Raw genomic sequence first — 25,123 nt, 5'->3', positions numbered from 1 at the left:
AAAAAAGTATCAGTAGAAAGCCCTCTTGCTGCCTTCCCCTGCAAATATGTAAAAATCACTATTATCATACTGAATGCTAATTTGACAAGTTGGGGTCAGGCTATTTCAAAACAATCTGTCTTTGGGGAAGGCCTTTGTCATGAGAGTTGAAGGCTCAAAACTGATTCCTTTCTCTGTGTTGGTTTGCAACGAATGAGACAAGTTGCAGAAAATGCCTTCCCAGTCTCACTGGCGTAACAGCACAAGCACAAGGGAAACAACACACTCTGCGGGGGACGTTCAGCCGAGTATGAAGAGGCACGAGCACGTACCAGTCAAATAGCCATGGGCGTACATGCTCCCGTTTGCACGTGTGACAGGCGAGCCCGTATTTACTGGGGGCTTGTCAGGAAGATAGCCGAGGCCACCGTTCTCTTACAGTGTTCCAACAGTTCCCTGCTTGACTCTCCCCGTTTGTAGTAAGAATCTTTGCCATTTTATCTTGTTTTACTGTAATAAAGTAGATTAGAGGAATCTAGCCAGACCATTTTTGTCTTCTGAACCATGGGTTTGCTTTTTCCATGAATTATGTACAAGATCCACTTGAAATGTGATGCCCAAATTGTGCATGCAAAATGAACTTCATGTAGGGGACAAACACACTACACATGGTGGACGTAACTTGGCTGCGGGTGCAAAGAGGGTCAAGGTCACACACTTAGAAAATAATATGCATAATGTAAATTTTGCTCCTGCCCCAGTAAACACACTATGTTATACACCTTTATGTGTGGCTAGACATACCGACCTACGTTCAAGTGCGTACGTCTAATGACATAACTTCAGACTATGCCTTTTCCACGTAGTAGTTACTTGGTAGTTTTTCTTTGTCTATGAATTTCAAAACATTGCCAACAGTGCAAACCTACATCAGCTCAAAGAAGCCTTTAAACAGTAGTCCCAAACTCTTTCTAGCCCCAGGGAAATAATCCCGGGCACATTATCCTCTGTGGGACTAGGATGTACTTTACTCTCTCTGTTGACCTCAGGTTTAAACTGTCATGTCCACAGGCAACACAGGAGGGTTTCACTGGCAACTTGTTAGGCTGGTCCAATTCTTCTGAGTCACAAGCCATTTAAAAAAAAAAAAAAAAAAGTTATGTTGCGCTCCCATCACTCTTGCTTACAGCTGTTTTGAAAAACAAGAGAAACAATCTGCAAAACATGATCTCAGAGAAGCCAAAAATCAGAAGAATATAACCAATCCCATTTTTAATCTATCAGCACAAAGCTAACTTTCCACTTGTACAGAATGAAACAAAAGAGATGAGATTATAACAAACAAGTCCCCTCTGGGACTTACAGTTTCCTTCTCATCTCAGTTGAAAAAGACCTGCTGCTGTATTTTGGGAATTCCTTGGGATTCCAAGAAAAAAAAAAACTTTTTTCTTAATGGGGAATCAGTTTCAAATAAAAGGTGAAGAGACCCCAGCCTCAGCAATCCCCCCGCCCCAACCACTTCTATGCCCTCATGTGCTCCTCCTCCTCCTCCTCAGTGCCCTGAGGGAGCTGGTTTAGGATGGGGTGCAGGGGAGGATGGGGGAGACCCGCAGATAGTCATCGGCTGATCACGTACACCCAGGCGTCCCGCCACGAGAACACCGGCTCTGGCATTCAGCGTTTCCAAAACAAGAAAGCTCACACTCGGGAGCTCTGCAGCCTTCCCACGGGGCCAAAGGACAGAAGCTATCCACAAGCCCACGCAGACGCAGCTCTGCGCGTCTAGGCCGCTGTGTGTTCTGTCTCTCTCAGCCATCCACCCCGCTCTCTTCTTTAATCGACTCCCCAAAACACTGTGCCTGGAGAGGCCCGCAGTGCCCGACGGCCTCCGCGGTTTCTCATGCTGACGGAGCCGTACCTCCGCCGCGGGAGCCCCGCTTTCTGCTAAGCGCGAGAGACGTGGCCAGCCGTGGCTGCCCGCAGGCTACAAACAGCGCAGGGCTGCCACGTGCAGTCACGAGTGACCATGGCGATACTTGGACCACAGGGGTCAGGCTCCCAAAATTACTTGTTTCCAGGCATCTTTCCTGTATCAGAAATAGATGGTTCTCAAAATAACAGGTGATTTTGTCTAAAACTTTCATCACTTCTTAAGGTAAGCATGCTGGAACATGAATGCTCACAGGCAACAGCCGTACTGTGGCACAGCAGGTTACACACCAGCAGAGTTGAGGCGAGTGGTTTTTTGCAGCTGCGTGCGCTTTTTAGGTCATCTCCGCACAGCACAGCCGGGGAGAAATAAGGCCTCAGCACACTTACAAAAATGCAGCAAACTGGAATGGGTCTGGGTGATGTGGGAACAAGAACAGCTGAAGGCTCTGGATCCAAGAGAGCCCGGAGGAGGCCCTGCAGAGCGCGCTCCTCGGGCCCACTTCAGCGCTGGAAGCCACGTCTTCGTTTGGGTCGCTCTGAAGCTTCTGTTTGGATCTAGGGCTGTAGTGGTGAGCTCGCCCGAAACCCAGCTGGAATTCTTACTCAAAGGTCAAAGAGCACATGTTTTTGTGCCTGTATTTAGCAAGCAGGTACAAATGCAAGCCTGAACAGTAACTTTTTAGAAAAGCAGTAACATGACAGTTTCCACAGAATTTAGAGAATCCATCAAAATCCCTTTAAAACATACCCTAAAGCATAACCCCTCCTTACAGCAAAGCAATGTGTCTCACGAGCTAAATTTGACTCACTCCTGAATAAGTGTTGGGCTGTTTGGCCTCCACACACAAAATCCATTAAGTCTCAAGACAGCAATAACCTTGACTATGAATGAACAAAAGCGTATGCTGCACCTCCTGAGGAACAAGGAAAGCTACATTCCTTCAAAGTGGGAGAGATCACAGTGCAGGCATCTAGCAAAGCAAAACTAAAACCAACACACGTACATGCTCGTAATAGCCTTTTGCAAGGGCAGAGAAACCAGCTCATCCCGATGAGCTCATCTTCATCATCTGGCCTTCAAACATACAATAGAAATAGACCCCAAAAATAGACTACGAATGAATCCTCCTGCATATTTTGTGCCCAAACATTTGGTGGAATTTGGGCCTATAACTCCTTGTAGGCTTTATGAAAAGTCCAGCTGTAATATTTTCCTTTAAACAAATAAAATCATCATTGGTTGAAAACACTTTTTTCTCATTAGTGGTGGGAAAATAGAAAGCATTTAAATTCCCATCCATCAGAGCGCTGCTTGCTCTGACAGGCAGCAATAGAGTATAACCCACTGTTCAGTATATATTTTTGTTTTCCCCTCTGTGCCTGATCTACAGAGAACAGAAGTCTCCCAAAGCTACCATCTGTGGGAATGCACGACCAGATTTATAAAGGTAATAGCGTGCCAAAACATTCACAAGGGGTTCTCAGCAGCGCCTGAGCTCTAACTAACTCCCATGTGAAATGGGGACACTTACCTCAGGTTTTTCAAAAATAGCAGCAGTCCTGTCTTCACTCTTAATGGTCTAAGTAGCTTGAAAATAAATAGTCAGGTCCTGCATCCCTGGGTTTACACTTTAACATCTCAAGTTTCAGAACTGGAAACCTCCAGTTCAGGTCCTAGCAATAACTAAGAAAGCAACAACAGATTACTACCACGTCCTCTTGTTTGGCAGCTTCTTTTTTTCCCCTCCACACGTGAGAGGAGTTTTAGCAGCTGATGTCTCGGTAATGGGGCGGATGCTCAAGTAACAAAAATGCATTGCTTTTGATGATCTAGTCCCACCTATCCTGCCGGATCCTGCCCCTGGGAAGGAATAATGCCCGACAAGTATAAACTGGGAGAGGAGAGGCTGGAGAGCAGCCCTGCAGAAAGGGATCTGGGGGTGCTGGTTGGCAGCAGGCTCAACAGGAGCCAGCAGCGTGCCCTGGCAGCCGAGAGGGCAAACCCCATCCTGGGGCGCATCAAACACGGCATAACCAGCCGGTCAAGAGAGGGGATTATCCCGGTGTAGTTATTGTTATTTATTTGTCCTTGAATGCCTCCAGAGGAGGGCAACAAAGCTGGTGAAGGGCTGCAAGGCATGTCCTCTGAGGAGCGGCTTGAGGACTCTGGGTTTGTCTCATTTGGAGAGAAGGAGGCTGAGGGGCAACCTCATTGCTCTCTGCAGCTTCCTGAGGAGGGGACGTGGAGAGGGAGGTGCCGAGCTTTTCTTCCAGGGATCCGGGGACAGGACAGTGGGAATGGTTCAAAGCCGTGCCAGGGGAGGTTCAGACTTGACACGAGGAAGCATTTCTTTATGGAGAGGGTGGTCAAACCCTGGAACAGGCTTCCTAGAGAGGTGGTCACTGCCCCAGTGCCTGCCAGTGTTCTTAAACACTGTGTTCTTAAACACTGACAGGCACTGGGGCAGCAACCACCTCTCCAGGGCATTTAGACAATGCCCTTAACACCATGATTTAACTTTTGGTCAGCCCTGAAGTGGTCAGGCAGTTGGACTAGGTGATCGTTGTAGGTCCCTTCCAGCTGAACTAATCTATCCTATTTATAATTCCAGAAAGCTTCTAAGGCTATTGAGCTTTCAAATAAATTGTGCTTTCTAGCTACAGAATAAGGCAAGATACCACCCTCTAAATCTAAGGCACAGGCAATGCAAGATGTTAATCACAAGGATTTATTTTGGGGTGTAGTATATTACAATCTGCCACAGCCCAAGAAATGAGTGCCTATGCCTTTAGGAGGATGAGATCCTAGTTTACAAATGACGCAAGGCATGGCAATATCACACCGTAATACAGCCACTGGGGTTTTAACATCTGGTTGTTAACTGTACAAAGTAAAATTCTAGACATTAGATAAACATCATAATCATCCGTGTATTCACTGTCATTTGATAGCATTATTATTCCCATTTGTGGCTGCTAGGAGAGAGAACGTTTGGAGATCTGGTTTATCCGTTTGGAGATGGGCAACGTGCTGAAAAATGAAGACTGCAAAGGAGGGGGCAGCGCATACTGCAGCGACAGCGGGGAAGCTTTGCAGGAACAACGATCAGCGCTCTGATGCTAGACTCCAGGCAAGCTTTCCTGCATTATTGTCAGGCTGCACATTAATTTTCATTTTCTACTTAGTTCAAGTACAAGACAAACAGAATCATAATCTCCTGTGCTCAAATAGAAGTAAAGAGACCTCCAAATATAAAAGTCTGTTTAACTCAACAAAAACTTGCATGCATCAGTAGGAGGAAGGGAAAGAAAGGAACTTCATTTCCCTGTGTTTTAACCCAAGAGGGAATCTTGAGGCTGTTTCAGTGAACCTGACCAAACCCTCATTTGAAGGTACAGCATTTCTTGTGGCCCTTTACTCATCCCTGTTCTTCTCTAAAGTGCTACAGTGACAGCATCAGGACATTATGACAGCAGCTTAATACCGAGGCTGATAGAGGAAGGTCACTTGCAAACTGCAGACCGCGTTCCCTGGCGTGCTCCAGCTGTGGAGTGCTGTTTGTATAACCGAGAGCAACCGCAGACCTTGTTTAGCCAGAAAATCAAATGGGATTTTTCATCAATATCACAAAGCAATGCAGGCAAAATACAGTAACAAATCTCCTCTTAATTTATGGAGACAGATATGACCTACAGAATTCAAATCTGCATTTCAGAACAAAAGGTCCTGTTTCAGCAATAATATTTCAGTTCAAATCCAAAGCAGCGATCTCACACACTAACGAATCCTCAGAATTAAGGCTTCCTCAGTTAGTTATTACATAGCATAGGGATAAGACAGAGGAAAAGTTAAATTGTAGTCTCTGCCCCAAAGATCTTACAACTTGTTCAAAAATCCTATTGCAATTACTGTGAACAAAGTACTTTCAAGAGACAGAAAAAACTACCCCTCTTGTAAGCCTGTATGCTGCTGTCCACTCCGACTGTACAGCATGCATCTGTACACCAGTCACCAGTCACTTGGTCTGTCCTTAACGTACCTCCCAGCAGGCCTCATTGCAGAAGTATATGTGTATAGCTGTACATTTATAGCAAGAAGAAAGACTCTGCTAATTACGCAACAGCTGCCTAATAGGAGGGCCACCAAATACAAGAGGTATCCAAAATAGCAAAACTCGGAGAAACACTTGTGTGAAATAACTTTACAGAGAACCATTGAAAAACTGTTGGACTGAGCTCTCCGTTTTCCTTCCCTATAACAAGAAGTTCCAATTGAATAGTTACCCACTTGTCTACCAAACTGCAGTTAAAGAAAAAAAAATCTTACTTGAGATATGAAAAAGTGCCTTTAGTTGAAGCCTGCTTTACCAGTACGTCTGTACAGTGCTCAAGTAAAAGGGAACTTTGCCATTGACTGCAACAGGAGCAGAAAGTAGGAGACCAGCATGTCTCCCAGGGTAAGTCCATTCATAAGAGGTACTTACAGCTGAGCCAAGGGACTTCGGAAGAAATAATGACACAGGATTCTATTTAGTCTTAGAATCTTAATCAGCCATACTGCCTTTCATCTTGATGAATGAATAAACTAACGTACTCATGTTTTTTCTTGCTGTTTGAACAACGCCACACACGTACTAGAACGCTGTACTGATGGGTGGGTAGCGAGAGGCCGAGAATTCATAGCTCTGGTTTGACTAAGAACACTTCAGCAGTGTTAACAAGCATTCAGATTATTCATAATAATACATCTTAATTTCCTCTCCCAACAGAGATCCAGAGAAGTATGATTTAGCCCAATTTAAACCTAATTTCGTATTTAAACTTTAAGTAAAACATAACTGAACAGTGCCCTTTGCTGTATAGGTATTGTCTGCTCTAGATGTATATTGAAGATGGACACAAGTACCCAACTCTCATCTCTGCTGAGTAACCTCTCCAATGGATGCTTGGGCTCTTTTCAGTATCGCTCCAACTTTCTTTACCACAGACTTGAATGCTAGAAGACACATATTGTAAGCATAGATGTGTTTGGCATACTAGATTGGGATTCAAAGGAAAATAACTTGGAACAAAGTAGACAAAACTCTGTGCAGGGCAAGCTGGAGAGAAGAATAGAAAATATTCACTAACAGGTGTTGCACTCTTTAAGGGAGATGAATAAAATTGTACCACAATTCAAAGCGGTGATTTATCAGACCCAGCCATAGGAGTCCTAAAACACCTTGGGTTATTGTGAAAATCAAGAACAGACTCAGCAGTCTCCTCTCAAAATAGAAATTCTTTTTTCCAGATAGGAAAAAGGTATCTGAGCTGAGACCTATGAAGTACCTTTGGATTCAAAGCAAAAGAAGTGAAACAAATGCTGCCCTTATGAAGTTAAGCGTAGCTTTGGCTGAATAGCTAGCGTAGGCTACAGCTGGTACACAGAGGCTGAACTTTGCTTTTGAGAAATCCTATGTTTCTGTTTGTGTGATACAAGCTTATCAAGGGAAAAACATGACAGCCAATCATGATTATAGTTTACATTTAAAAGAAGTATTTGTTTTAAATAAAAGCATATCTCTACACATAAAATATATAGTAAAGTATTTTGGATAGCTGTCTCACCCCAGGTTTCTGTTTTATGAGGCACATCAAGCTGCTTTAGGCATATTGGACTGATTCTGGAGTTAAACATGGTATGCACAACACTGTTTGCTTTATCAAGAAGCAGCAGGTCAAAACATTGTAGAATAGAATAAATTCTGCTCAGGCATAGTTTTGTGATCTCATTCCACATGGTGGAATTTCAAATACTTAACACATTTTCTGCCTTTCCAATGCAGGAAGTAAATCATGCCAATATTTTATTACAGAAGTGGTAAAATAAAAGTGTTGGGGGTTTTAGTGAAGTGTTAGATGTATTGCCAACTATCATATTTGCTCCCAGTTACTAATAGGATAAAATAAAGTGTATGCATAGTTGTGAGGAAGTGTTATTCATGGACTTTGAGCCCCACACAGGGATGTGCCGCATGTAATTCTATCATATCCCACGATGCTAAGATGCAACTGCAGTAATAAGATGGGAAAGGTGTATGGTTTTAAACTGAAAGAGGGTAGGTTTAGATTGGACATAAGGAAGAAATTTTTTTTACGATGAGCATGGTAAGCCACTGGAACAGGTTGCCCAGAGAAGTTGTAGATGCCCCATCCCTGGAAGTGCTCAAGGCCAGGGTGGACGGGGCTTTGAGCAACCCGGTCTGGTGGAAGGTGTCCCTGCCATGGCAGGGGGGTTGGACTAGATGATCTTCAAAGGTCCCTTCCAACCCAAAGCATTCTGTGATTCTATGACCTGAAGATAGTGGCTTTTTTCTGACTAGATGTTAAAAGATGCCCTGAAGTTTTCATGTTTCCTAGGACACTCTTTGGTAGCAGTGCATTTTTCACTAGTAGAATCACTGAGTTTGCAGACTTTTAATTTGGGCAATAGTTTGGCACTTCCCATATATACACAGGGGATTTGATGCCACTTTCTTTAGCACTACACAGATTACTTCCAATGAGTCTTAAGTGACAGGGGACAATGTTTTACTAGAACTGGAGCAAATGTTTCAGTTACTTGCTAATACCTTGACTGTTCCCTGCCATCCAAACCTCCTTTTTACAGGTCCTTGAAAACAGTTATTTTAATAATGAACACATTAAAAACTATTATTTTACTTTGTCTCTCCTACCTGCAAAGGAGGTCACAGAAGTTTTTTGGTTTTTGGTTTTTTTTTTTTTTTTTAAATGGCATTTCCACCTGAAGCCTATGCACATCTCAAATTATTCTGGCATAGCAAAGGTCTGTGTTAAGATTTGAAGTTCTTTTTAGTGATCAAAATCTTCACTAACAAATACAAAACTACACTTCATGGAGGAAATTTTCATTATTAGCCATCTAGGAGACTTATTGAACATCTCATATGTACTGTTTATACAGTTGTGAAATAGATAGATGGCCTCCATTTGCCAGTAAACGTTCTCTTCAGGCATCCACTTTGAAAGACCCAAAGGAAAATATATTGCCCTTTTGGCAGGCTGTGTCCTCCAGGAGGTCTAAGTGCATATGGTGTTTTTAAAAACACATCTGCCTGCATAGAAATAAAAAATAAGTAGCCTCAGCAACCACTAACTGTGCTTCCTTGGCATCTCTCGATGGTTAATGTATCTCAAACATGAGCATAACATAAATGACCTGATGGCAAACGCCCTTCTCCTAGGACTCCTCAGAGGCCCGTGTGTCCATGGGAGGTAGAAATGTATACCCGATTGACGAGAAAGTGCACCCAGCTGCCATGAGGGCAAAAGAGGATTAGACATCTGTGTACCTTTGCACATGTCAAAAAATTGAGCAGTTCTTCAATGTGTGATAGCTCCTTTTAGATAGGAGGTATTCTTAATCACTTTTGGGAGCGGTAGTTTGGATACGGGCAATGGCGTGGGTACAATAAACAAAGAGACAAGTCATGCTCCTAGAATTAGGAGCACAAAATGTTGACCAAGAGACAGGCATGTATTTATGCATTAAAAATCCACATGGAAGTCCACTGTCATAAGAATATTTACTGACATGCAGTGGAAAAAGTATAATATTTTGTCATATTGCTAAAAGTAATGAGAAACATTAGGCTTATATTTTTGTTTCCAAATCTAACAGTGCACTATGCTTCATTTTTTTGGTCAACATTTACTTCTCTGTCACCCCAAAGACCCCAGCATCATCAATAAAGAAAACACAATTATCTGCACAACACATCAAGACCTTCACAGAGCCCCATAAGTTCCCAATATGACCCTGTTAACCAGAGGGCTGCTTCTGTCCCTAAACTTGTACTGACCCTATTGAGTCTGAAGGCATGAAATTCTAGACCAGATCATGATTAATACTGTAAGACAAATCCGCTCTGTGTAATTTCTAAATCTCTTCCCTTCTCAGCATTAAAAAAATTAGAAAGTCCTGCAGGATGGGAGGAGGGAAGAAAAGGGGTCAAATCTAAGTAGATTTCAATACAGTCTCAAAATCTAGAACTGGTTTAAAAAAATTAATAATTTATGTAGTGTGGAAAATCCTGAAAATTAAGAATTTTCCTGCCTAACAGAAAAGAAATGGAAACTTGGATATTTCTCTTTTGGAAACATTGAAACTGTCTTATTAAATTGCCCTGTTATTGTGAAATCAACGCATCATTGTTGAGAATACTGTTTTGATTTATACACTATGGCACACTTAAAAATGAAACAGCTGTGTCAAAACCAAGCAACCCCATCAAACCAAGCACTAATTAAGTGTTGTTGAAAACGGCAGCAAAAGGGTTGCTTCGGTTCACAACACCTGTGAGTTTTGTGAAGATTTATTTACCAAATCTGACATCAACTAGTTGTTTGGCAGAACAACTTTTACAGCATAAAGAAAAAAAATCTTAATAGCTCACAGCCACTCTTCCCCAGCTTCCATCCTCAAGCTGGTCTACAGAGTTGCAAGAAAGACTCGCTTCCTGCACAGAAGAGGAAAGCAGACTGAAGAAGCTGCAAACCCTCGTCAGGTTGGATTCAATGTGCAGTATCACCAAACAACCATTTCATAACCAAATCATCATCGCACGCTAACTCTGGAAAGGACTCTGCCTCCATAAGTTATTATTGGCAGGCCAGTCCCTTGCCAAGCTTGGACTTCGTGGTCTCACTGAAGCCTAGGCTGCGGTTCAGGACCTCATCAGCATTTCTGTAAGTGCCAATGTTCCCCTTGTAGCAACAGAGTAAGGTGCTTAATGCAAACCTGCTCACTACTCATACTAGTATACTTGATGCTGTGAGGCTTATCAAAAAGGAAAAAGCATCAATGGACTCAGGATTTCCAGAGCGGGGGGCCAGTTTCAGCTCCTCTGTGCGTGAGAGGACAACAGAAACATGCGCGAACACCCGGGCAGTTCAGCACAACTGACAATCACTACTCAACAGTATTTAAAAGTTAACAGCTCCGTGAACGGTTAATATCAACCTGTTCCATCAACAGGGAGAAACAGGGCACGCATGACCGAGTATGCTTACCTGCTCCCAGTATTTCAGAGTGATATTCACCTCTCTCAGAAGTCCCTACCGCAAAGGAAAAAATACTTCAGAAAGGATGTTGGTACAAGCACTAGCTCCTATCTTCTGTCCGTTTCAGGGGATCAACTGGTCGCCTGTAACAGAGCAGATGAATCCACTTTCCACTCTCCGACTGAATCCTCCAAACTCCACAAAGCCCCAGGAGGAAGTTTCTGGGGATAATGTAGCACCTAAGATATTAGGGAGGGACTATCAGGAATTCTTGAACTGTCCCATTTGTGTAATCATCTATGTTCTACTAAAGAGGAACTTGTCACACTGGGCAGCACAGAGGGCAAGTCATTTTATCACCACTGAACAAGTTGCTTATATGTAAAACTGCAATTAAAAGAAAGGGGCTTTTATTTTTCTTGCCCATAGGAAAGGTCTCACCCCACCTGAGCTCACTCTAAGGGTTGTATTTCAATTTCAGTTATACTTTAATTTCCTGCTTCCTGAGGGCACGAGCAGATAGAGACCACAAATCATCGACGTGCTCCTCCCAAAGCCCTGCTATCGGACACTTGGCTCTGCTCAAGGAGAGGGTGACATTTGTTCCACAGTGAAGTGGATTTAGCCATGTGAGCAAGCAGAAACTCTAATGAGTCTAAACTTGTTTTCTTCAGGGCCCAGAGCCAGCACTTCAGCTCTTGCCAAGATAACGATTAACATGCTAATTTGAAGCTCCACTGACCCAACTCTCCACCAGACAAGGCTGCTGGGATTCAGGTTAGGTAACCGTAACACCAGGGTTTTTTTCCAAATCAAGACTGCCGATTCAAGCACCCTGGCTCTAGGATCCCAATGCTGACTCTAGATCCAGAACTTCGGAACACGGCAAGTCAAAAACCCAAATCAAGCTGTTGTGCCTTTCCATCAGAGAAGTTTGATGCTAGTTCAGGGATCCAAATTGATATCCACCCCTCTGTCAGACAAAAAGACAACTCCTTCTACAAGCTTTAGTCAAACAAAACTCTGTGGCCTTTAGTAGTTCTTCCCTGGGTTTGCAGGTTCTTAATGCAAATTAAGAAAACTACTGGAAATACCACTGTGAAGGGTCTTCATCCTCAGCAAATCCTTGTGGCCTTTGTTTACTTCACCATCTCTGCCAACAACCTGCAACAAGTTTGAGAGACATCTTCTACTCCCACAAAATGGTGAAACTCCCTTGGAACTAGAGGAGGAGTTCAAGTGCTTACCCGCTGGAAATTTCATCCCAGTAGCTAGACTGGATTCACGCTTGTTCGTTGATCTGGTCTTAAGCAATATTTTTAGGAAATAACATTTCTGCATAAGCCAGTTCCCATCACTGCAACAATTCTGTTCGCTACAAGGGGAACACTGGCCATATCTCTGAAGAGAGATTATCTCTCCAAAGTCTGATTTTGCTAGTGGGATTTGAATAAATCCAAAATTAAGTGTCTGCTTTGGCTTTTATTTACCAGGTTTCACCTATGCTTTACATTGTTTCAGAATAAAATTCAAGCCCTAATTATGGCATTCCATGCTGTGTGTGTTACGTCACATAACAGAATACATGATTAATGAAAACTGCTATTAAAGGTATGATTTATATTATTTTAGTATGAAATAATAATTCAGCATCCCAAGATCAACCCAAAAACTCGGCTCAGACTTGCTGCAAATATTTGCAGCATTTATACAATTCTGTTCTGCATTTCTTTTTATAGTCAGGACACGGCAAATTTCACATGCTAGTAGTTTACATGTATTTTATTCCACCAAATGGTGATAAACAGCTCTTCAGAACAAATCCTAACCACCCCCTGCTTTTGACTGTACAAAAATCATAGTATTGTAGTTAGATTTTTAATCGATACCACAATACTTTTCAGGAATATTAAAATACCTTCAGAACTGAACTCAGATATCCCCTGGATCTGGGGCTCTGCACACGGAATACAGGATGAACCTGGCCCTGCTAGGCCGCTCATGCTAAAATTACCATTGGCCCTTGCTCTAAAACATGAACCCAAACTCTGTCCAAGTTGCTGGCAGCTCCATGGAAACAGTCAAAAGGGGACAGAAGCATTATTGTTATCCGCAGCAAAGCTGAGGAGATTTGTTAAACCAATATTCTAGTATTCTGTGGCTAAAATACCATCTGTCTCTTTCACACAATTATTTCCCTAGAAATTGCCATAACATGACGCACACCGAGAAGAACACTACTAGCGAAAATACGAAATCCTGCCCTGTCCTGAAAGGAAACGGATATTTTCCGGAATCAATATTTTTCAGAATGAGACGTACCTGGACACAGATTAGACGCGCTATTTAAGAACATCAGGATTGTCAGGAAAAGGATGAACCCTATCAACCTGCCCCACCCATTGCAAGATGGGGGCCTAAGAAAACATTTCAGTGGGTTTGTACTTTGAGCATTATTCAAGGCCCATTCGTAGTTTACTAAAAACATGGTTTTGTAAACACATTTTATGCGAGTTGGGTCACACTCAACCACTGCCAGAGACAAGACGTACAGCCTGAAAAAGAAACATTGCAGTTCCCAGAGTTTATAGTATCAGGCTCTCCTTTCTTTGATTTTGATTTTAACAAGCCAGCAAAACCATCTTTTATTTAACTGAAATGCATCTAAACAAGAAAACACCGAACAGCGAGGGAAAGTTCATGCTCTGTATCTTTCTCCTGGAAACTGTTCCTTTTCTTTCTTTCTAAGGCCATAACTGTGATTATCTATTGTCTTACAAGTATCAGAGGAGGATATTTTATGTTCACTACTAAAGATTGTCAGATATTTAAGTAATTTTTCTATTTAAAGTAAGACGATTAACTTGTGAAAGTTTTTGCCATTTTTAGCTCAGCTCTTGCCACAGCCAATAAAGGTAGATATTGATGTCAGAATGAGTAAGAAAAATCTGCATTTTGGCCTCCCGCATTCACTTTTAATAACGTAGATCTCTACGCTGAATCTACGTTTTCTTTTCTGGACACCTTACTTCCAACCAGATTACTACCTTCCTGCAGTTTCTTATCAGTTTGCAGTTCAATATAACTTCAAAACGTGTATTTTCTTATCCCACCATATCACTATCAATGCTTTGCAGAACCTCACGTACACGTTGCTCAAATTTCCCATGTCCTATGTCCCTCTTGCCCTTTCCTTCCATTTTCAGGGAAAAGAATCTGAATGTTCCCATTACCAGGGAAGCTCTGCAAAAACTAAGCCAACACGAATTATAGTTTGTCTCTTCACATCAGCTTTTCAGCAGAAATGTAAACATGCATGTGAATATCCCATTAGCCATTTCTATCCATCTTTTAGAGGCAAAATACCTTTAAAAATAAAAATATTACAAGCAACATTCACTAGAAACACTCAAGATTATTCCCTTATGAATACACTGTGACCAGAGTTGGTCTTTTTAATTTCTGAATTGTTGTGATTCTTACCCGTCTATCGTATGTCGAAGGATAGGTTCCTTCAACATCCCTAGAGTCTGTGAGCTCTTTAACCATGGTCCGAAACAGGACTTTCACCAGCTAACATTAGAAATCTTCTCTCCCATTAATGGCATTGATCAGCTGAGGGACAAGTCATTCCCCACCCTCTTAACAAAACAAATCAAATGAAAACATACCACGTAACACCATACGTGCTGACTGAAGTAGCTCTGCTCGTGATGGGAAGAACAGGAATTGACAAATAAACAACCAGGATAAAATGAAACTCATGTTAAATGTAGAATTTATCCTTACAGTTTACTATTTAAAAACTACCCCTGCAATTTACAGGATTATTTTCAGCTGACCTGTGCTGCTTTAAAAATGGAAGCATCAGCTAGTATTGACCACAGGAGCAGCATTCTCCTCCCATGTACGCAGGTGATGGGTTGGATTCTCAGCTGGCAAAGGTGTAAGCATGAAACGCCACCCATTAAACCCAGCTGAGACGCTGGTTCATACATGATGTGGCAACGTACAAAAAAATTAAAAGGTTTCACTTCTAAGACATTCAGGATACTGTCTTGAACACACAGATTTCCATTAAGGCTGCATCTGAAACCAGAAAAATACCTTACGGTAATTTCAGAGAGATTTTAATAGGCGTTAAGCTATATCATCTCAAATCAATTTCCAAGGACAATGCTTACATCTTCATGGAGTTCACCTAACACAGGCTACCGTGCAGATCACCGACTGCATATTCCAGGAAAACAGCAACATGTAGGTCATGCTGTGACCTACAAAAATATGTGACGCAATTCAAAAGGGATCTGCTAACACAGAGCCTTGCAAACGCGGGCTGCATACCACTAGGTCAGTAATACCACTGGGTATGCACGGATGTTTATTAGCTGTCAGTTGTGCCTCTGAAACACTGGACACACTCTAAACTTACAGGTTCATTTGTAAAAGCATTTCCAAATTAATGCAACTTTTGCTTAGTTATAAGCTACCAAATAGTCACCAACACAATTGTTCTTTCAGCTGTAAATTACTCAATGTTCTTCAAGTGCAGCAGTCCCCATATACTCTTTGTCTAAGACTGATTAAAACGGACTATAATTTCCCATCAGAGAGGAGAGATGAGAAGGGGATACTACTAAGGGTTGTATTAAATTAAAGCAGATTCTCCTAGCTGATTCTCCAAAAATGACTGTGTCTCGCTTTGCTCCTCACCAATGCACGGAGACGGAATATAGCAGCTTGCAGAACTTTAAATATTAAGTACAAATAAATACAGTGTAAAAAACCCCAATGACTTATCTATGAATAACAGAACTTCAAGAACAAAAATAACATTCATGTTCATGAAAATATAAGTGTATATGATGTATTAATACAATTTTAAGTATTTTTAAAATTCATCACTAAAATATTTGTATACCAAGCCTACCCCAAATACATGCAAAACAGTACAGTATTGATTCTAATTAACTTCTATTGCCTGTAACATTAAGACTTCTAAGGATTTTGCATAAACCATAGAAATGAATAATGACAAATATTTCTGCATCCATTTTAAAAGGAAGTCAACTTAGTGAATTTTAGCAAACCAGCGCACATGCAGCAAACAAACAAACCCACCCCAAACCCAATCCAGAAGCCCTGACTCCACCATTTCTCCCAACTTTATTTGCTCACTTGTTATTGATTGCCCTAAACCACCTGGGACCGCAATGCAATTTTCAACAGCTCGCTCTTCTTCTTTTCAGTTTTAATTTCTGTGTTACTTAGACCTTTTGTTTACAGTCCATGCAATGTAAGGTTTAACAAGTCTTTCCCCTAAACACTTAAAAGAATATTATAATAAACAATTTCAACAAAATTCAACAAACAGCTTGACAAATGGAGTACAGGTGGTAAGCGGTAACTGTGAGATATTACCTGCTAGGTGCACATGGGAAGAATGCATAAAGTGAAAATGGGAGACAACACTCATTTCAGCGTCAGCTGTTCTCAATTAACTCAAATCATTCATTTTGTTATTTTTGATAAAGTAATCTGAGATAGTGTTATACTTTGCATTATCATTTTTAACACAAAAGAAGACCTGGCATACCATAGCAGGTGTTCTATCTAAACAATTTTCTCAGGTACATCCGTTTCCTTTATTATTCATCACAGAGTTACATTTTTTCATCCAAAGTTAGAAATGGAATTGTGGTCCATCCAATCTTCATTTGTATTCCTTATTTGTCATTGTTTGTTAAACTTAACTAAGAGGACTTCATTATGCAGCTGTGTACTAAAATGCTGCATTCATTTGCCTCTCTCTTGTTTAACTATGCTATGTGGATGGTCACATACATCAGTTCACTTTGCTTCTCTGCTGACAATAGCAGATTCAGACTATTTAACATAGGGAACCGGCTGTGATGTCCAAGTGTGATCTTCCAGATAAAACACAGGTCCTAAAGTTTCCAGGACGTGTGACAGTTTCTCAGCTACCCACCAGTGATCCAAATGCATGGCAAGCAAATCATACAGCATCATAAATGTTAGTGAGATGAACTGAAAGCCTGCATTCCTGAAAGTACTTGCATGTCATTATTCTTCCTTTAAAGTTCACTGGATGTTTTAGAATCCAAACTGCAGACTGTGATCCACAGTGTTTTTCTGTCATTTACAGACAAGCTGTATTTACGCTCATTTAACCTGAAAGCGTTCAGTGTGGCTAGACCATAGAGCTTTTTCATGACTCTTCCAACACGCTGTTGAATTTTCTATTTAGAGCCCCACCTCCTGGAGCAAAGATTTCTAGTCCTCATATTCTAAAGGAGAAATTCAAATACGCCTTGAAGATACAGAAACTAGAAGTACTACAAAAATTACATTTTTCTACCCTCATGGATGCTGAATCTTGAGCGCTGGTGACAGAATTGCACAGAGGCCTTGCACAGATGTAGATGATTACTAAAGAGAAGGCAGCAGAGAATTCATCTCTGAGGATGGGAAGATAAATTTGTTATAATCTGGTAAAGACTAGATCTGCAAGTGGTACAGATTTATAGAGGAACTTTGAAGAGGTTACCCACTGGGAATTTGAGCAAGCTATTGATTTAGAAACACATAATGCAAACATGCAATTGTAAATTCAAGTAAAATAATTATTTTTGAAAAAAAAAACCCATTTGTTTTGCAGTCTTGTAACCCAAATATTGCATTGTCGTGCACAAAGATTAAGAGAAACCTGATGGAACCCAGAAGATACATAGAATGACTGACTAGAAAGTGATCCAAAAATCAGGTATCGGGTAAGGACTATTTTGCTGCCCCACAACTTCACAAAGCAAATAGGAAGCACAAATATTGACCACAATGAAAAATGACCATGACTCAGTAGTGAAAGCCAAGCTGCAAGCATCTTCAGTCTCCCATAGTTTGGTTAAAAAGAAAGAAAAAAAAAAAAAAAGAAGTTATCATTAACAAAATACTTGGATTTCAACTGCTCAAGTTACACCTGAGTTATACCAGCCTTATGACAGTAGAATCCATCACCATACCTTTTTCACAGTTGGAGGACTATTTTTATACACTTTTTAAACCACAATATCAACTGTCTATCAAATGGATGAATAGAAATCAAAACTGAAAATTGTTCTGGGCATCATTTTGCCAGTTATGTTTCACAGCATTTTCCTGACTTGATTACCCTGAGGTCACTTATCCTGTGTAATGACAGAGAAATTATGCAGCATCTTTCCAGCTACATTAAGGTCTTGATAATAAAAGGTCTAGCAGAACCCAGCATACATTTACAAATTACAATAGCCAATCACTTCCTTAACACACAGCCGTGTTTTAGCTGTACCTTATGTTCAATTCCTAATAAGTAGGATACAGAAGTTCTTATTCAGAAGATTATTTAGCTGGGAATGGCCTCTGGAAGCAGATGGATTACCAGAAGCCACTGAAAGGTGACACGGACAAAGTTATCAGAAGGGAGGCTGAGGCAATGCGTTAGTATTTGCAATGTCACAGAGCCTTAGGTTAGGCTTGGGGTGGACACTGTGGAAATACCTGGCTCGAATTCATCTCCAAGGTGAGGGCCATGTTTCTCTACCTTAGGCACTAACAGACCAGTCAGTCCAAGATCAGCAAGTCAGTAAAGGTTGTAGCATCTGTCACTAGCAGCCTGGTCCTTTCAGCTAGGAGCTCTGCTGACAACCAGAGAATCCCAGCAGTCCACCACATTGCTACAGTTCTGGAAAAGGGACAAGGCCAAAGGGGCAATCACATCGACAGCTCCTGGCAGCCACCTCCACCAGGCAACTCCTATGGAAATCCCAACAGAAACTTTCCAGCCTTTCCTCCCCGAGGCTCCTCCTTGGGATTTTGCTCACTGTGGAAGCAAGGGTGGAGCGGGCTGCAACCCCATTAACTTGATTAGAATCATAGAATATCTCAAGTTGGAAGGGACCCACCATAAGGATCATCAAGTCCAACTCCCTGCTCCTCGCAGGACTACCCAACACTCAACCATATGACTAAGAGTGTCGTCCAGACGATCCTTGAACTCTGACAGGGTTGGTGCCGTGACCACTTCCCTGGGGAGCCTGTTCCAGTGACCGGCCACCCTCTCAGTGAAGAACCTTTTCCTAATGTCCAATCTGAACTTGCCCTGGTGCAGCTTCATTCCATTTCCTCGTGTCCTGTCGCTGGTCACCGGAGAAAGGAGATCAGCACCTTCCCCTCCGCCCCTCCACTGCCCCCCTTGAGGAAGTTGTAGACTGTGATGAGGTCACCCCTCAGCGATAAGGTCACCCCTCAGCCTTCTCTTCTCCAAGCTGAATAAGCCAAGTGATCTCAGCCGCTCCTCATAAGTCTTGTCCTCCAGACCTTTCACCATCTTGGTCGCCCTCCTCTGGACACACTCTAAGAGTCTGATGTCCTCCTCGTATTGAGGTGCCCGTGGTGTCCTTTGATCGCTACAGAACTACTTACAGAGCACTCCTGTCTTATGCCCTCTTCAACAATTACCAGCTAACCACTCTCAGACTTCACCGATATCACAATCATTCCCAGAGAACCTCTTAGAACGACCAGGTATTTACCTCACTCAAGCACCAGTCTGAACCTGGGCGAGCGCCAGCAAAGCGAGCATTTGCAGCACAGCAGGCCTGGATTTGAAATTCGCATGTAGAGCAGCAGGCCAGATCAATAGAAACAAAACCTGAGTCAGAGCAGAAGAAATAAACCTCACATTATTGCCTGAAAAGGGACAAAACATTCTCCTGATGGGTCACCCAGACTGCTAGACCAGGCATGATATGTGCACCAGTGCAGAATTTGACCCAGCAAATAAGAGACATTGAGAATGGGACTCCAACATGTCACTTTACAGTGATGCATAGGACAGTATCAGAATGCAAATGTTTTAAAAAATACATCTCATGTGGTTTTTCCTTACAAGAGTTCAAATTAAACTTTTCAACTATATACTTCTCTATGTTCGCAGCCTATAAGGTATACTCAGCATCTTTTATATTTTTACATTCACAGCAAAGAATAGAAACAGACTACAAATGAGTAAGTCTTCTGTGCCATAAGAGAGCCCAAACGCACGATCTAGATCTGTCCTAAGTAGCCATCATGAAACCGAGGGACGGCAATCCAGTAATTTAAGAATAAATTGCGCATCGGCCCAAGTGGCATGTTTCATCAGTTAATGGCTGGGAACAGAAGGCAAGTGTTGCACGTACAAAGAGATGCATCTTGCGGGGTCTGCGTTTGCAAGAGAACGTCTTCACACACACATCCACAGCTACCCCAACCCGGACACCCCAAGACACGACACATACAGGTGCATTTCTAAACAGAGGCGCTCGGCAAGAAACCTTGTGCCATGCTGTGCGTATCATGGAGCTGGCAAAGAGGCACGCGAGTAAAAATAAACCAGGGGAGTGCCTTTACAGCTGCTCTCCGCTCAGCTGCGCTGGCTGCCCACCCCCAGATGCCATCTCACCGAGGCCCGGCCCAGGCTCTGCCGGCTGCAGTCCCCGCACATCACGTTCCGCCCTGGAGAAATCCCTTCCTTTGTAGCCAGCAATCACACCCGGCACACCGCACTCAGCGCGGGGAAGGCAAGACAATGACCAACCTGGAGCACAATAGTGCGGGACCGGAGGGAGGCTGAGGCGGCTCCCGGCACGGCGCTGCGGGCTGCGTCCTGCCACACCTCTCCCTCCATCTCCTCTCCATCATCGGCTCCCGCGCGCCTCCCCTCCTCTCCATCACCTCCCTCTCCAGCTCACCTCCACCGCTTCGCTCCCTCTCCCCCGCCACGCCGCCGCCGCCCTGGCCCCTCCACCCGCGCCGCCGCCCTTGCCCCGGCCCCGGCCCCGGCCCCGGCCCCCCCGCAGCCGGCCGAAGTCATTGTTCCGCCGCCGGGGCCGGGCGACCCTCCCGGCCGCCGCCGCTCACCGTGCCGCGGCCAGGAGAGGATGCCGAGCGGCGAGGGACGAGCACGGCGCATCCATCTTCCCGCCGCCGCCGCGGCTCCAGCGCCCAGCACCGGCCCTGCCGGCCTCCTGCGCGCGGACGCCCGCCCCGCCGCCTCCCCGCGGCGGAGGCCTGCGCTGCCGGGCCGGGGTCTGCGGCAGGCCCCGCCCCGCCCCGCCGCCGCCGCCGCAGCGCCGCGCGCCCGGCCGCCATGGCAACGCCGCGGCGGAGCGGCGACGGCGGCGGCGCCCGCGAAGGGCTCCCGCGGCTGCCCGAGCCGCGCTGCGGCCACCGGCGGGGCGCGGCGCCCGGCGGGAGCCGACCCCGCCGCCGGCGGGTCTGTCAGGGCGCCGTGCGCGCCCTGCCCCGGCAGGGCGGTGTGAGACCCGCTCGGGGTGGGCCTGGCGACGCCGACCGGGCGCCCGCTGGGGATGGCGGGCCGTAGCCCTCAGGCCGGGGCTCGGGCGACACGAAGCGCCCGCAGCCCGGGGGGCCCGGCGCTCGGGAGCTCTCCCTTAGGGAGCTTGCGTAGGCCGGGGGCGAGAGAGGGCCTAACGTCCCCGCCCCTGAAACCGCACCTCGGGCCGAAAAAACGCCGTCCCCAAGGAACGAGCCGTCCAGAAGACGGGTGTTAGAGCAGTGTTCCGCGAGGCCGTGAACCTCAGCGGAAAGGCGTCCCATCACGTCCTGGGAACAAGCCCCAACCCAGACTGAGTTAATCGGAACTGTTCGTGTATCTGAATAAACTGCAAAAGCAGTCACGCTGCTTCTGCATAGCCCGGGCGTCAGTGAGGCAGTCGTGCGAACAATGACCACGGAAGCCCCTGTTCTTCAGAAGCTTCCTCGTCTCCATCCTTCTGCAGACTGACAGCGATATCCCTGGGAGAAGTCAGTAGGCTGACAATAATAAACACATCAAGAATTCCAATCGTTACCCTTTTGGCACTACAGAGAAGATAAGTATCCCTATTAGACCTGGTCAGGTAAGGTGTTAGTTTTTCTGCAAAAATAGACTCTTCTTTTTGTGGACAAAGTGAAGACAAATGTTGTGGTTTGGAGTGGTTTTTCTAACCACAGCAACATGCAGGAAAAAACATCTCTAGAAACTAAAAGATAGCTTAGTTGTCTACTGGATTTGCAGATTATTTCCATTCTATACAGTGGTTCCCTGGTCAGTGGCAAAGTCAGAACAAAACTAGTGACAATGGCTGAATTTTGAGTCCTCCACGCTGAACACCAAATTCCCATCAGAGTCCCCTTAATATCTAGTAACTAGGCCTTACTTTAAGTGCCAGTGTTTCAAACCTTTACCATGAAATCTTTCAGAAAAGGAGAGGGAAACCTGGCACTAGAAGCAGAGGTCTCAGAGTAAAGCGTCGGGCACCGTATGCCTGACTCATGGCTGACCAGTTTGTCCCAGCTTCAGCTTCCTCACCTGTGAGGTGGAGGCATTTAGTTTTTCTCAGAGTGGTGTAAGAGATTCAGTGAGTTTTTTTTTTTTCATTTTGTTCAGCAGGATCTGTAACATAATAGCAAGGGATCCACTTGAGCTTTAGCTGCATAAAGTACAGCCTAACACTTACCAAGGAGTGCAATAGGTTCCTCTGTTCAACCCCACGTGAACTCTGCCCTTACGCACCTGAGCTCGCCTCAAAAGGAAAAGCGCTTGCCATTTATATGACAAGCTCTAAGAGCCTGAAGTGGAAGACGCTATAAATGGGCTTTATAGAATTACAGTGTTTTCACAGGAAATATCCCATGGGCAGTGAACACATTCAGTGACTGAAAAAAGCTTCAATGCCCAAAATAAAGCAAAGTTCTCTTTTTTTAAAAGCTGCTGTCTGTATATGTCTAGCCCAAATGTTTTATTTTTCATGTCTTGGTTACTGATTGCATAGCTCTGGAAATGGCCTTCTGAAAGACCAGTACAGTGGCTGCACAAGATAAATGGAAGGTCTGAAGTATATTGAAAAGGGAAAAAGCAACTGTGAAGAATACTAAAGGCGTATAACACGGCATGACTCCTCTGGGACTGCAGGCACAAAGAGACCATAAAATTAGCCTAACAGGTTCTGGCAGGGTCACTTCAGTGTCCTAGGGGATCCTGTGGCAAAGAGTCAGCAAAATAGCTTGTCGGCCCCTTCCTCTGTCTGCAGGCTCCTTAGGAGGCAAGGCTGTGGTGTCACAGAATCACAGAATGGTTTGGGTTGGAAGGGGCCTTAAAGATCATCTAGTCCAACCCCCCTGCCATAGCAGGGACACCTTCCACCAGACCGGGTTGCTCAAAGCCCCATCCGACCTGGCCTTGAGCACTTCCAGGGATGGGGCATCCACAACTTCTCTGGGCAACCTGTTCCAGTGGCTCACCACCCTCACAGTGAAGAATTTCTTCCTTATGTCTAATCTAAATCTACCCTCTTCAGTTTAAAGCCATTACCCCTCGTCCTATCGCTACACTCCCTGATAAGGAGTCCTTCCCCATCTTTTCTGTAGGTCCCCTTCAGGTACTGGCAGGCTGCTGTATGGTCTCCCCAGAGCCTTCTCTTCTCCAGGCTAAACAACCCCAACTCTCTCAGCCTGTCTTCATAGGAGAGGTGCTCCAGCCCTCTGATCATCTTGGTGGCCCTCTTCTGGACTCACTCCAGCAGGTCCATGTCCTTCTTATGCTGGGAGCCCCAGAGCTGGACACGGTATGCCAGGTGAGGTCTCACCAGAGTAGAGTAGAAGGGCAGAATCACCTCCCTTGACCTGCTGGTCATGCTTCTTTTGATGCAGCCCAGGACACAGTTGGCTTTCTGGGCTGCAAGTGCACATTGCTGGGTCATGTTGAGCTTCTCATCAACCAACACCCCCAAGTCCTTCTCCTCAGGGCTGCTCTCAATCCACTCATCGCCCAGCCTGTATTTGTGCTTGGGATTGCCCTGACCCAGGTGCAGGACCTTGCACTTGGCCTTGTTGACCCATGGATGCATCTCTTCAGGTCCTATGGACTTGTGCACCTTCAGGTTCCTTAGATGGTCTCGAACCTGATCTGCTCCTACAGTGGGCGGTTCTTCATTCTCCCAGTCCCTCTCTTTGGATTCTGTGAATTGGGTGGCTTGGCTTGAGCATTTGCCAGTGAAGACTGAAGCGAAAAGTTGTTGAGTACCTCAGCCTTCTCCATATCCTGAATAACCAGGTCTTCTGTTTCCTTCCAGAGAGGGCCCACATTTTCCCTAGTCTTCCTTTTATCACTGACATACCTATACAAGCTTTTCTTGTTGCCCTTGACATCCCTGGCTGGATTTAATTCTATCAGGGCTTTAGCTTTCCTAACCTGATCCCTGGCTGCTCAGACAATTTCTTTGTATTCCTCCCAGGCTACCTGTCCTTGCTTCCACCCTCTGTACGCTTCCTTTATGTGTTTGAGTTTCTCCAGGAGCTCCTTGTTCATCCATGCAGCCCTCCTGGCGTTTTTGCCTGGCTTCCTCTTTGCTGGGACGCATCACTCCTGAGCTTGGATGAGGTGATCCTTGAATATTAACCAGCTTTCTTGGGCCCCTCTTCCCTCTAGGACTTTATCCCATGGTACTCTACCAAGCAGATCCCTGAAGAGGCTGAAGTCTGCTCTCCTGAAGTCCAGGGTAATGAGTTTGCTGTGCGCCCTCCTTGCCTCACTAAGGATCTTGAACTCCGCCATTTCATGGTCACTGCAGCCAAGGCTGCCCTTGAGCTTCACATTCCCCACCAGCCCCTCCTTGTTGGTGAGAACAAGGTCCAGCATAGCACCTCTCCTCGTTAGTTCCTCTATCACTTGGAGAAGGAAGTTATCATCAACGCATTCCAGGAACCTCCTGGATTGCTTATGCCCTGCTGTGTTGTCCCTCCAACAGATATCGGGGTGGTTGAAATCCCCCACGAGGACCAGGGCTTGTGGACGTGAGGCTGCTCCTATCTGTCTATAGAGGGCCTCATCTGCTTGGTCTTCCTGGTCAGGTGGCCTGTAGCAGACGCCCCACTATAAAGTTACCTGTCTCTGCCCTCCCTTTAATCCTGACCCATAAGCTCTCGGTCGGATCCTCACCCATCCCCAGGCACAGCTGCATGCACTCTGGCTAGTTATTGACATAGAGGGTGACACCCTCTCCTCGTCTCCCCTGCCCGTCCTTCCTAAAGAGCCTGTATCCTTCCA

At 44.7% G+C, this 25,123-nt stretch overlaps 1 protein-coding gene across 5 annotated transcripts in view; it reads right to left on the bottom strand.

Annotated features, from left to right (window-relative positions):
- JAKMIP2 (janus kinase and microtubule interacting protein 2) overlaps window positions 1–21,089 on the bottom strand; it is a 71,546-nt gene extending 50,457 nt beyond the window's left edge. For all 5 annotated transcript variants that reach the window (XR_012776831.1, XM_075509753.1, XM_075509754.1 and 2 more), the window contains exon 1: window positions 20,935–21,089. The gene's annotated coding sequence lies outside the window, so the exon portion shown is untranslated. The remainder of the gene's footprint in view (window positions 1–20,934) is intronic.
- Between the last annotated feature and the right edge of the window lie 4,034 nt (window positions 21,090–25,123).

This window comes from Mycteria americana, chromosome 8 (genome assembly GCF_035582795.1).
Source record: "Mycteria americana isolate JAX WOST 10 ecotype Jacksonville Zoo and Gardens chromosome 8, USCA_MyAme_1.0, whole genome shotgun sequence".
Taxonomy (NCBI): Eukaryota; Metazoa; Chordata; class Aves; order Ciconiiformes; family Ciconiidae; genus Mycteria; species Mycteria americana.
This window is presented reverse-complemented; position numbering and strand designations above follow the sequence as displayed.